Below are 15,000 nucleotides of genomic sequence, written 5' to 3' on the forward strand. Positions count from 1 at the left end.
TGTAATTCGTGGAATAAAAATTGAGATTTTGAGATTTCTCGGTCTCCATGGCGTCTCCTAAGGTCTGTTGCAAGAACATGGGTTTGTGGGATAGAGTGATAGTCAGTGATGGTTACCTATCCACAAGCTGACCAAACTCAGAGAGATTCAACTGCACTGATTGGAGGATAAGTACAATAGTGAATTCAGTCGAAGATACTTTGTCTCATTGCGTTTGTATTTCTCAAGTTTCATTTTCAAAGTTCAGTTTCATCTTCAAAGTTCAGTTTCATCTTCAAAGGTGTTTCATCTTCCAACTTCAGTTCCATCTTCAAAGTTCAATTACAACTTCCAAGTTCAGTTTCATCTTCCTAATTTAGTTTCAACTTCCAAATTCAGTTTAATTCAATTTCATCTTCCAACTTCAATTTCACATTTCACGTTCAGCTCAGTTCAGTTGCATCTTCCAAGTTCAATTTCGTCTCCCAAGTTTAGTTTCACTTTCAAATTTTAATTCCATGTTCAAAGTTCAGTTTCACCTCCCAAGTTCAGCTTCATCTTCTAATTTCGATTCTATGTTCAAAGTTCAGTTTCACTTCCCAAGTTCAGTTTCATCTTCAAATTTCAATTCCATGTTCAAAGTTCCGTTTCACCTTCAAATTTCAATTCCATGTTCAAAGTTCAGTTTCACCTCCCAAGTTCAGTTTCATCTTCCGAGTCTCCTCCCCCTATTAAAGACTCGGAGAGAGAGAGAGAGAGAGAGAGAGAGAGAGAGAGAGAGAGAGAGAGAGAGAGAGAGAGAGAACCCAGGTTGACGAAATCCTCCTAATGGGCCCTTTGTGTCTCGGGCAAACCTCTTTTATGGGGCGGAATTCAACTAAGAAAATCCGTCCGGAGACGTTTCGGTCTCCAACGTCCCTCGGTTAAGAGCGGGACTGCAACTTTAGGGCGCACATTTCAGACTCCGAAGATTCCGTTCCAGCTCCGTTTTCACGGCTTACTGGGCGTCCTCTTTCTCTTCTCCTTCGTTTCTTCCTTCTTCTGTTTCTCCCTGTGTCTTCTGTTTCTCCTTTCTTCTTCTGTTTCGTGATTCTAAAGGCGTTGGCGAAGAGACGCAACTTCTATCTGTTGTTGTGTTCGTTATATCAAAACAGGAACTCGGTTTTATATGATTATATTTTTCTTCTATCTTATTCTACAATATCTTTAATCACTCACTTCTTTTCCTTCTCTCTCTCTCTCTCTCTCTCTCTCTCTCTCTCTCTTCTCTTTATATAACTATTTTTCTTCTATCTTATTCTATCATATCTTTATCCCCTCTCTCTCTCTCTGTTCCCCAGTCTGTATCTAAATCCCTCCTTGTTAAATTTTACACTTCTCTCTCTCTCTCTCTCTCTCTCTCTCTCTCTTTACCTACACCTCGCCCGGCCGACTCCTGAAACGGGGCGAAACTGTGTCAAGGCCATCAACTGCTCACACGGCTTTCCTCACTTGAAATAAAACTTCAAGAGGAGTGGATTTTATGTATCTTTCATTTTCTCAATAAAAGAGGGTTTTGGTTGTTGGTGCAACGGTTGGCTGACTGACTGTTCTAATGTGTGTGTGTGTATGTGTGTAAGTATGCATGTATGCTTGTGTGTGTGTATATATATATATATATATATGTATATATATATATATATATATATATATATATATATATATATATATATATATATATATATATATAGACTCACATCAGGATCGAACCCAGGTCTTTCAACTGAGTCGGGAAGTTGGGGGAAAACTCGCTGGTATGCAGGCAGTTACTGTAGCTTGCCCAGGTAATTCCTTGGGTGCGGTTGCACTCAGGTTCCAACTTCTTTTAGACTTGTATGGCCTAGTGGGCAGCGCCCTTGCCTTTCAATTGAAAGACCTGGGTTCGATCCTGATGTGGGTCAGCAATTTATTTCTGTCCCACACGTGATTGTGTGTTGGTTATATATATAAATTATATAAACACACACACATACCTATATAAGTATAATTCTGATTTCAAACTTTGCTATAAAGTTATCTTCCATATACGAACGGTGACATTCCACATGTTTTGCAATCATTAACTAAGGGTGAGAGCAGTCATTAAAAATTACCATACATATGACACTACGAAAAGAGAATAACCAAATAGTGGATGATAAAAACCAGTAAGTAGGAAAAATGGATTGTATTTTGTCTATCACTGCAAAGCATGTAAATGATTAACATATTAAAAAGCGATGATATATTCAGTTACGTCCTCAATACATAAAAAGACTACGTAAGTTCACTAAAGCATATACAATTAGATGCTAATTAGACAAAAAGCCAAAGGTGTAATAGGATGTCCATGTAAATATTAACATGTATATATATACTGCATATATACATACATACATATATATATATATATATATATATATATATATGTATATATATATATATATATATATATATATATATATATATATATATATATATATATATATTAATATTTGCAAGGACATCCTATTGCATTTTTGTCTGTTTCATCTATTAGGATTTAATTGCATGTGCATTAGTGAACTTAGCTTGCCATCCTTATGCATTTAGGATGTACCTGAATATATTATTGTTTTTCTATATATTAATCATCTACACGTCTACGCAGCGGTAGACAAAATACAATCCATCAAAATACAATCCATCTTCCCCACTTACGGATTTTTATTTTCCATTATGTCCTTATTCTCTTTTCGTTGTTACATATGCGTGGTTATTTTTTATGATAATCCTCCCCCTTGGTTAATGATAAATAAAAAAATGTAAAAACTTCACTTTTCGTGAACTGAAAATAATTATTTGAAGTAGGCATTTATATCTGATGAATAGGTAACTTGCTTTGAAATTGGTAACCGATTGAAATCAGAATTATATCTATCTGAAATAGGTATATGTATGAAATGAATACGTAATATTTTTGGAACATAACATCATTTGAAATCATCATTTGACTATATACATATATATATATATATATATATATATATATATATATATATATATATATATATATATATATATATATATATATATATATATATATATATATATATATACACACACATATATATGTATGTATGGAATCAACGGGTAACTTGCTTTGAAATGGTAATAACTACATTTAAAATCATTTACTTCTCTGAAATAGGTACATGCATGAATTGAATTGAACTGAAGTGAATATAGAATTTAGGCCAGGGGCAATTACTGGGACCAACGAGGTCATTCAGCGCTGAAACAGAAACTGACAGTAAAAGGCTTGAAAGGTTTAACAGGAGGAAAACCTCAAAGCAGTTGCACTATGAATCAATTGTTGAATAGGCAGTTTTTTTTGTAATAGCTAAACTTCATTTGAAATCAGATTTACATTTATTCAGTCACCATTGCTTATTCTCTATCACTGACTTTCCAGGTGAACTTAACTGGCATACATGGTGCACTGTAGGCATTACTTAAGGTTCTTTGCAGCGTGCCTTCGGCCCCAAGCTGCACCCCTTTCATTCCTTTTACTGTACCTCCTTTCATATTCTCTTTCCTCCATCTCGCTATCCACCCTCTCCTAACAATTGATTCATAGTGCAACTTTCAATCCTTCTCCTGTCAGTTTCTGTTTCAGCGCTGAATGACCTCATAGGCACCAGTGCTTGGCCTTCGGCCTAAATTCTACATTACGTTCAATTCAGCTGGCATGAATAAATGAATAAGAGTTTCGACTGAGTCCATGAACTTGAAAAAACTGGGATACATTTCTTTATACATTTAACTTTTAATAATGACTAAGGGAAGAGCACTCTTTGTTGAAGGAGCCGAAAGATAAGTAGAGAAAACATAATATTTTATTTGTTTGTTGCTACAAAACAGATACGGAAAACACAAACAATTATTTTGTTTGTTTGTTTGAGGCGATGACTTGCAAGGTTCTGAAAAATCTAGAAGAATCTTTCTTATTAAGTTAATGATATATTAATGTCGATTTTAAGATACTTTTATTTTAATTGCAATTTTCAGAATTATTATCATAAGTGTTTGATTTTGTATATTAAATAGTTTGCCGAATAGAATGATGATAATGATGGTGATAATGATCATCATTATCGTCATCATTAACATGATATAGTTATAATGACAATAAACAATCAAAGGAAATATGAACAACCACATTTACAAGAGAAAAAACAATGGCAATAATTAATATCGATAACCACAATAATAACACCCGATATTATTTAAATTAGGACTTCTGTTATTCCATTTAACAACAACAGCAACACTTACATAAACAAAAACAACAACAACAACAGTATATAATCTAAATACAGAGCCCAAATTCTATTACCATTCATGAAATACAATTACTCATTCAGTGCTTCCTGAAATTGACAGCGACATTGACAATGCTATGTTAAGTATTTGCTGAGTGAAACACGATCATTTTAATTAAATTGTGCTTCTGTGTGTGTGTGAGAGAGAGAGAGAGAGAGAGAGAGAGAGAGAGAGAGAGAGAGAGAGAGAGAGAGAGAGAGAGAGAGAGAGAGAGTCTGTATGTACTTCCGTGAGAGAGAGAGAGAGAGAGAGAGAGAGAGAGAGAGAGAGAGAGAGAGAGAGAGAGAGAGTTTGCATGTACTTTCATGTGTGTGTGTGTGTTAGAGAGAGAGAGAGAGAGAGAGAGAGAGAGAGAGAGAGAGAGAGAGAGTTTGCATGTACTTTCATGTGTGTGTGTGTTAGAGAGAGAGAGAGAGAGAGAGAGAGAGAGAGAGAGAGAGAGAGCAATCCCCATCATCTGATTAAGAAGGGGGTTAACTCGATTTCTGTGATGCAGCCCCGTGGGCGTAAATAAATAAGTAGGTGTCTGCGGGCGTGGGTGACGGAGGAGGAAGTTGCAGATTAGGAGCAACACAAGAAACCGTACATCTATGAGACGTCTGTCTGTCTCTCTGTCTCTCTGTCCGTGTCTGTCTGTCACTGCCGTTTCTTCTCATTTGTCCTAAAACGCGCCCTTTGGCGATTAACGATACGAGCTTTGAAATGCATGCGCTTAAACTCGTGTATACACGCATACTTACACGCGTCAGTATCAGTTTATTCAAATTAATTCGTGGATATACATTAAATGTATATTCATGAATGTACATTTTTAGAAACACATAAGTATACCAAATTGTATGCCGTTAAATGGTTAATGGATAAACAGCCGAAGATGTAATAGTAAGTCCTTGTAAATAGTAATATACTGTATATATACTGTATATGTATATATATACATATGTATATATATATATTTATTTATTTATTTATTTATAAATATATTTGTATATTACACACACACACACACATATATATACATATATATGTATATATATATATATATATATATATATATATATATATATATATATATACATATATATATATCTGTGGCTGTATACTTCTTTAGTCAAGTGAAACGACCTAAATGTGAAATCTCCTACGTAAACACTGAAACTCGAGCTCCGGAATTCTTCCCCAACCTCCGTTTTTCTATAGTCTTCCGTCTTTCATGAGACAGGTCTATCTTGTCCGATTTTTTCATTTCATTTTCGTCATCTAATTTTTGAAGGCCTGACTTGGGGACCGGGTTGCCTACCCCGTCGGCCTTGTACTAGAATGCTAACAGGAATCCTTGTGATTCGAATCGTTGAAATGACGCATTTAGGGGCTACAAATGAGCTTATTACGTCTTAGAAGGACCAATACCAAAGGGGGAATAGGAAAACAAATGAATAACGACAACCTTGACGCGTGAATGCTAAATAAAGGAAAGAAAATAAACACACGCACAAACACACACACATACGAGAGTTGGTGCAAATCAGTCTCCCTTCTACCCAAGGTTACCAACTTGTTCCTGTACAGAGGACGAAGCCTATTCCTCTGGAAAGAGCCCAGAGGGCCACTGATTTGAAATTCAAGCTTCCAAAGAATGCGGTGTTCACCTGACAGAAGTAACAAAATGGGAAATATACACAGGAGAGATCCAGTTATTACAACAGAAGAAAATAAATGAACGAATTAGTAAATTAATAGACAGAAATGTGTAACTAATATTATCAAATGCGAGGGCAATTGCTTAGGGTAGTATTGCATTGCGCTTGGGTACTTCAATTTCCTGTTTCGTTATGGGATAACTTTTAAGTTCATCTGAGTCCTGTTTCAGTGTGGAATAGGTTTATCTTCGTCCTGTTCTTGAGAGAACGTGGAGTAAGACTTCCTACGTTCATAAATGAATGTGAGCTTTGGTTAGGTTTTCCAAAGAATGTGTTAAAAAAAAATCTTTTGAATGAGTGGAAATTCCTCTCTTTAAATAAAGGTAGGACTATCTTTATCTCTTAACTAAATCCGCAAAAAGAGGAAATCTATATCTTTAAATATATGCACAATAAGAGATCATCTTCACATCCTACTATATGCACAATAAGAGAGCGTCTTCGTCTCTAATTATACGCACAATAAGAATCATCTTTATCTCTGACTATACGCACAATAAGAATCATCTTTATCTCTGACTATACGCACAATAAGAATCATCTTTACCTCTAACTATATGCACAATAAGAATCATCTTTAACTTATGCACAATAACAGAATTTCTTCGTCTCTAACTATACGCACAATAAGAATCATCTTTATCTCTAACTATATGCACACGAAGAGAATATCTTCATCTCTAACTATACGCACAATAAGAATCATCTTTATCTCTAACTATATGCGCAATAAGGATCATCTTTATCTCTAACTACGCGCACAATAAAAATCATCTTTAACTTATGCACAATAAGAGAATATCTTCATCTCTAATTATACGCACAATAAAATCATCTTACTCTAACTATATGCACAATAAGAGAATATCTTCATCTCTAACTACCTCAACAATGAGAGATCATATTTGCCACTAACTACAAGCACAATCAAATCATCTTTATCTCTAACTAAATGCGTAATAAGATCACTTTTAACGATCGTAAGCAAGCGTAGAGAGAGATCGTACCATCAGCCTATAGCAGAAAGAGCAGCGATGAGCGGCCGTTCCAATATTCCTAGACCAACGTAAACAATGATACCGGCTTAGTCTCCTAAACAAAATGCACCCTAAAATACTCCCATACTCCCTAAGAGACTTTTTGGCATCAGTCAGAGAGAGAGAGAGAGAGAGAGAGAGAGAGAGAGAGAGAGAGAGAGAGAGAGTTAGGCGGGGAGTCAGGTCTTTCAGCGAGGGCGTTTTAGAAGACTGTGTTGATGTGAGCTAAGTCCGGGTGAACGAAAGGAGGATAAACAAGTGACGATCTTCTGTTGTCACAAGTGACTTTTGCAGGGCGTGCTGCCGTGGGCGCCCCCCGTCTACCCCCGACGCCCTTTCCCCTCGCTAGGGCGTGTGGGCGTGGGCGCAGCATAGGAGGAGGAGGGGTTTACACACGGCGGTCATCATCTGGATAATTATTATGTAAACAGGATTCACGGAGAGGATGTAATTCTCAATGCCAGTGTTATGTCTCCATCATCCTCGTTAGTAGGAGGAGATGGAGGGCGAGTCTTCAAAGTCTTCAAAGAATTTGTACCGTCTTTCTGTCTTCGCCGTTACTGTCATATTTTCTTAATTAAGTCTAAGGGTTCATAAACATACGTACAGTCTTTTTTTTTTTAATCTTTAAAACTTGCAGATACGAAAAATATAAAAATGTATGTTCCTGTAATCACTTGAAAGGTGTGACGAATGCATTTTGTAATTTTCTTCGATTTTGGCAGTTATTAATATTAAATTTGCTCATGGAAAATAAATAAAACATATGATGAATGAGAAAACCCATGCATATACTTATATAAATATATATATATATATATATATATATATATATATATATATATATATATATATATTTTTAATCTACTGGTCACTTGTTACCAGATACGCATGTAATAGTAATGGCCACAATGCCCTCTTAACTTCTCGAATTCTTCGCTACAAAGCCTTACATGCAAACGCAAGAATATGGAGTAACTGGAAAGTCCGCAGCAAGATTCGAACCCGCATCATGAGTATCAGAACGAGGCACGTTACCTTCTCGTATATATATTTATATTCATATATATATATGTATATGTATATATATAAGGTATGTATGTATGTATATACATATACATATATATATATATAAATATATATATGAATAACCAAATGTCATTCCAGCAGTTCCAAAGCTTCTTATGTATTCATAATGAGTACTATTTCCATAATGAATATTAATAGCATTAAATTATACCATATCTTAATGAATGCAATTCCATCAAACTGTTCATTTCCTCACAAAACATTACAAAAGCGAAAGAGGGTTTTCACCGACACCAAACCGAGAATAATAAGAGACAATGATAGATTACTTCAATAATTAAAAGAGAGAGAGAGAGAGAGAGAGAGAGAGAGAGAGAGAGAGAGAGAGAGAGAGAGAATAAAATTCATTCTCTTTCAACAGAACTGCTACAATTTCTCATACCATGTTTCTGGGGTACCTCACTGGTATTTGCAGTGCGCCTGCTAGGGTTGGGTGTAGGGGTAGGGGTAGGCATGGGGAGAGAGCCGGGGGGGGGGGGTGGGAGTAGAGAATTGACAGCAGTGCCCCTTTCCAACCCCCTTAACCACACCCTCCCCCCACCCCCGCCCTAGTGCCACCAGCCCCACCCACTTTCATGTCTGGCACGGTGTCACGGCCAAGGTGAAATCACGATAAACCTCCCTCCCCCCATTTTACCTTCTCCACGCGCGTGCACACACACGCACAAACACATACACATGCACATACACATCTGTTTGTTACCAAGTTCTTCATGGTTGTCTGATTACGTCCTAGCAATAATTCTATCTGCTTATTTTCAATAATGATAATAAAAAATAATAGAAAAGGTTTTATAGTATGCAACATAGGACGGCGTTACATAAACATGCAGATATATTAGATGTATATTCATATATATACATATATATATATAATTCACATATATAAATATATATTATATATGTATTTATATATATACATATATGGATGTATATATATATGTATATATATATACATACATATATACAGTATATATGTATATGTGTAGAACTGTGTGTGTATGTGCGTGCAAGCTGTGTCTGTTTGCACGTTGCCATGCGTTGTTACGCGCCTGTATCGACTGAGTACAAACCTGTTTGTTTAGAAACACCTGCATTTGTACAACCTCGATTAATATCTTGGAATGTAACTTTAAAGAAGAAACGCCATTGTGCCGATTCGCTCAAAACAGAACAACTAAAGGGGATAAAGAATTGAAACAAATCAGTCTCTACAGAGAGAGAGAGAGAGAGAGAGAGAGAGAGAGAGAGAGAGAGAGAGAGAGAGAGAGAGAGAGAGAGAGAGTTACCTCGTGTAATTCATGAGCTAGTAAGTATTATTATAATAGCCATTAAGCAAAAACAGGTGAACATCTCGAAACACATTTGATGAGAGAAATGTTTCATAATTCTTTTCTGAATACAATAAAAATCACTTAAATTACTTATAAAATTGTACACGTTTTTCATTGTTTAATTAATGAATGAATTATTATTATTATTATTATTATTATTATTATTATTATTATTATTATTATTATTCAGAAGACGAACCCTATTTATATGGAAGAAGCCCTCCACAGGAGCCACTGACTTGAACTTCAGACTTCCAAAGAATATTAAGGTGTTCATTTGACAAAAAATGACATAAGATAACAGGAGAATCAGAAGGAAGAGACCAATTATTAGAAAAAGAGAAAACAAACGAACAAATGAATAAATAAACGGATGAAAAATATGAGTAAAATATTAAAATACAAGGAGAATTGTTTCAGGGTAGTAATGCATTGCATCTACACTTGAAATTTTGAGGCCCCAGTTTCACACCATCATCCTCAGGGAGACAGTTCCACAGCCTAACAGTGTGAGGAATAAAGGACTTCTGGAGCCGGGGAAGTTCGACAGCGAGGCGCAGTTACCGCATAATGGTGCTGCTGTTCAGTAAACCTGGTCGCTCTCGGCAGGAAAACGGGATCAGGAATCAATTGCGAATGTGGAAGATCTAAAAATACAACTTATGAAGAAGTGACGAACAAGAGACCATCCGTCGATGGTCCAAGTCAAAACTGTTGATGTTCGGGTTCGGAAGTCTACCACCGCGAACCAATCTAAGACGCTGTCTGTTAACAGATAAAAGCTAAGGAAGCTGTCTGTTAAAAGACAAAAGCTAAGGAAGCTGTCTGTTAAAAGATAAAAGCTAAGGAAGCTGTCTGTTAAAAGATAAAAGCTAAGGATGCTGCCTGTTAAAAGATAAAAGCTAAAGAAGATGTCTGTTAACTCCTAAAAGCTAAGGAAGCTGTCTGTTAAAAACCACAAGCTAGGGAAACTGTCTGTTAATTCCTAAGAGTTACGGAATCTGTCTGTTAAAAGCTAAAAGCCATGGAAGCCGTCTGTTAAAAGCTAAAAGCCAAGGGAGGTGTCTGTTAAAAGCGACAAGCTAAGGAAGCTGTCAGTTAATTCCTAAAAGCTATGGAATCTGTCTGTTAATTCCTAAGAGCTAAGGAATCTGTCTGTTAAAAGCTAAAAGCCAAGGAAGGCGTCTGTTAAAAGCTCAAAGCCCACAGACAGAAAGATCCTGAAACGAAGGTTTGGTCAATGCGACACTTATCCAGGTCGCGTCTCGATAAAGCATTTGCGACTGCGCGCCGGGACGAACTTGGCGCAAGCAAAGAATGTTAATGTAATTGCTTCCAATCACGTGAAAGAACCATGCTTGCATTCCCGTGAAAAGAGAACATAGTTCTGCGCAAGGTTCCAGCTAAACCAACAGGACAACTGGCTTTATTCTATCCGGAGGGGGGGGGGCGACCTTTCATTACAGGATACACATTCGCTGGGTTCCTGCATTGCTCAGAGGTGTTATTCCTATAAAGATATATACAGAGAGAGAGAGAGAGAGAGAGAGAGAGAGAGAGAGAGAGAGAGAGAGAGAGAGAGAGAGAGAGAGAGAGAGACGTTTTAGACCTATGGAAACCAGGTCACTCTTGTATGGAACTACCTAGCTCTTATTTGTGTAGAGAGAGAGAGAGAGAGAGAGAGAGAGAGAGAGAGAGAGAGAGAGAGAGAGAGAGAGAGAGAGAGAGAAAGTTTTAGACCTATGGAAACCAGGGTCACTCTTGTATGGAACTACCTAGCTCTTATTTCTGTAGAGAGAGAGAGAGAGAGAGAGAGAGAGAGAGAGAGAGAGACCTTACCTTACCTTACAGACCTTACAATTCGTTCCAGGTTGCCCCAGGTCCCTCAGTGTGAGGCACCTTGATGTCTACCAGAGAGTTTGCTAACGCATCTTCCGGTATATTTTGCATCTTCCAGTCTTGGATGGTCTGGGATGCATCTTAGATATTTGTCGAGCTTATTCTTAAACACATCTACGCTCACTCCTGTTATGTTCCTCAGATGAGCTGGTAGCGCATTGAATAGACGCTGCATTATCGATGCTGGTGCGTGGTGGATTAATGTCCTGTGTGCTTTCCTTAATTTTCCTGGTATAGTTTTTGGCACTATTAATCTACCTCTGCTTGCTCTTTTGATAATTTTAGTTCCATGATGTTTTCAGTAATTCCTTCTATCTGTTTCCATGCTTGAATTACCATGTAGCGTTCTCTTCTCCTTTCAAGACTATATAAATTTAAGACTTGTAGTCTTTCCCAGTAGTCAAGGTCCTTAACTTCTTCTATTCTAGCTGTAAATGACCTTTGTACACTCTCTATTTGTGCAATATCCTTTTGGTAGTGTGGGTACCATATTATATTGCAATATTCAAGTGGACTACGTACGTACGTTTTATAAAGCATAATCATGTGTTCAGCTTTTCTAGTTTTGAAGTGCCGGAACAACATTCCCATTTTTGCTTTGCATTTTGCCAATAGAATTGCTATTTGATCATTGCATAACATATTCCTATTCAACATCACACCAAGGTCTTTAACTGCTTCCTTGTTTGTGATTGTCTCATTATTAGGTCCTTTATATGCATATAGCATTCCTACTTTATCACCATAGTTCATTGATTCAAATTTATCAGAGTTAAATACCATCCTATTTATCTCTGCCCATTTATATATTTTGTTTAGGTCTCTTTGTAGCGAGTTCCTATCTTCATCACAAGCAATTTCTCTACTTATTCTTGTGTCATCTGCGAAACTTCTTACTACTGAGTCCTTAACATTACTGTCTATGTCTGCAATCATAATCACAAACAGCAATGCAGCTAACACCGTACCCTGTGGTACACGGATATTACCGTAGCTTCATCCGATTTCTCATCGTTTGCAATCACTATCTGTTTTCTATTTTGCAAAAATTCTTTTATCCATCTTCCTACTTTGTCAACAATGTTATGTTTTCTAATTTTTTTTTCGCTAATATATTATGATCTACCTTGTCAAAAGCTTTTGCAAAGTCTAGGTAAACCACATCTGTATCTTTTCATTTATCATATTTTTATATATGCTTTCATGATGGACTAACAGTTGGGTTTGTGTACTTTTTTCCGGTACAAAACCATGTTGTCCTATATTGAACAATCTATTTTTCATTAAATGTTTCATTATATTTTTTCATTACCCTTTCATATACTTTCATAATATGAGATGTCAGACTCACAGGCCTATAATTACTTGCCTCTAGTCTTGAACCACTTTTGAAAGTAGGAGTAATATATGCTAATTTATGCTCATCATAAATCTTGCCTGTATCTATACTTTGCCTTAATAATATTGCTAGCGGCTTTGCGATTGAATGAACCACTTTCTTTAACAATATGGCAGGTACTCCATCTGGTCCTGCTGCTGATCCATTTTTAATTTCATTAATAGCCTGCACAATATCGGCTTCTGTAATATCTATATCTGATAAGTATTCAGTATTTTCATCTCTTATTTCTGTATCATTATCTTCATTGTCAATTCTAGGTGTAAATTCACTCTTATATCTTTCTGCTAATATGTTACATATTTCCTTTTTTCATTCGTTAATCGCCCTTCAATTCTTAGAGGGCCTATTTCTACTCTTATTTTATTCATCTTTTTGCATATGAATAAAAAATTTTAGGTTTTGCTTGATATTTTGTAGTGTCATTTCTTCTAGGTTCCATTTTTCATTTTCTTTGATTGTATAATCTTTTGTTCTGCATTTTCTATCTTACTTTTTAGTTCCATCACTTTCCATGCATTCTTTTCTTTTGCAAGAGCTTTTTTCCACTTTCTAATTTTCTGGAACAAGATCCTTCTGTCTCTTGGAATTCGTGACTGATGCTTACTTTTTTCTTCGGTATATATTTTTCCACTATTTCCTCTAATATTTTATATAATATATCGGTATTTACCTGTATATCATCACTTACAAATATGTTTTCCCATTCTTTGTTTAATTCTTCATTTATTTTTGACCAATTTATATTCTTACTATAGAAATTGTATTTTCCATATCCTTCCCATTTTTTCGTCTCTTGCTTTTCTTTGTTTTCGTATGTTCTGGAACGGACTGTTAATTCTATGACATTATGGTCCGAAATACTCGTGTTATATACTATTATTTCTTTAACATAGTTCACCTCATTCACAAATACTAGGTCTAAAATATTATCCTTTTTGTTGGTAGGTGATTTATTTGCTGAATGTTATGTTCTAGTAGCATATCTAATAGCTTTTCAAATTGCCTCTTATCTTCTGCACTACTATTGCTCTCTTTTTTATATGTATAAATACAACCACAGTCTCCTATTCGTTCTTTCCATTCTACAAAAGGAAAGTTAAAGTCTCCGGTTAGGAGTATAGTCCAGTCCTTGTGATTTCTACATATTTCATCCAGTTTTTCAATTATTATGTCAAACTCTTTAGTATTAGGGGTCTATATATTACAATGTTCACTAATTTTTCAGATTCAAATTCTACCGCTATTAATTCACATTCTGTGTTACTATATTTCTCACAGATTTTTCCTTGATTGGCATCTCTCCCATATATCGCGGTTCCCCCTTGATTTCTATTTTTTCTATCTGATCTATAAGTTTGGAAACCCTTTATCTGGTCATCATTACCAGTCTCTTGGGAATACCAGGTTTCACTTATATTCAATATTTCTATTTTTTCATTTTGGGTTAGTTCTTCTAAGAACTCTATCTTTCTTTTGAGTTACTCGAAACTAGACCCTGCGCGTTCATCACTATGATTGTTTGCATATTATCTCCATTATCTAATATGGGTAATAATAAGGATTTTCCCATGTCTCTTTCCTGTTCTGATATGTTGATCTTTTTTTCATTTCCAGAAATTCGTACATTAAAAATCCAACTTTTCCATTATATTTGTTCTTCCAGCTTCATATTTATTCACTTTGTGCATAAACCTGCACTTATCTCCATATCTGCACCATCCCCTTGCATCATAGATACATTGCTTGTTCCTTGTGCTATATCTAGGTGCTGATGGCTCATATCGTGGTGCTGACTTTTCATAATGTGTTGTTGGCTTGCTTTTTGCCTTCATCACATGATCTTTGTTCTTTTCTTTATTTGTTTCATTTTTTCCTTGGTTTTTATATGTATTTTATTTTTTTGATTTTGATTTTGGTCTTTCATGGCTACAGGATGCATGTACCTACATTTCTTATTAAACCTACATCCATTTCCTTCTTTCCAGTTTCTACATATTTTTGGATGTAGATCTCTGCATTCCTCTTCATAGCCATCTAGATATGCACATTTGCCATAGATCTCATAATTGTGACATATCTTGGGATGTTTGTAATAACATCTTTCACCAAACCTGCAATTCCCTCTTTTCAAAAGGGTGCATACTGTGTCTTTCTTTTCTTTTCTTTTTCTTGTTCAT

General features: G+C 35.8%; 1 protein-coding gene across 1 annotated transcript in view; it reads right to left on the bottom strand.

Annotated features, from left to right (window-relative positions):
• The window catches only part of LOC136854346 (C-Maf-inducing protein-like), a 236,596-nt gene that overhangs the window by 169,984 nt on the left and 51,612 nt on the right, over nt 1-15,000 (bottom strand).

Source organism: Macrobrachium rosenbergii, chromosome 29 (genome assembly GCF_040412425.1).
Source record: "Macrobrachium rosenbergii isolate ZJJX-2024 chromosome 29, ASM4041242v1, whole genome shotgun sequence".
NCBI lineage: Eukaryota > Metazoa > Arthropoda > Malacostraca > Decapoda > Palaemonidae > Macrobrachium > Macrobrachium rosenbergii.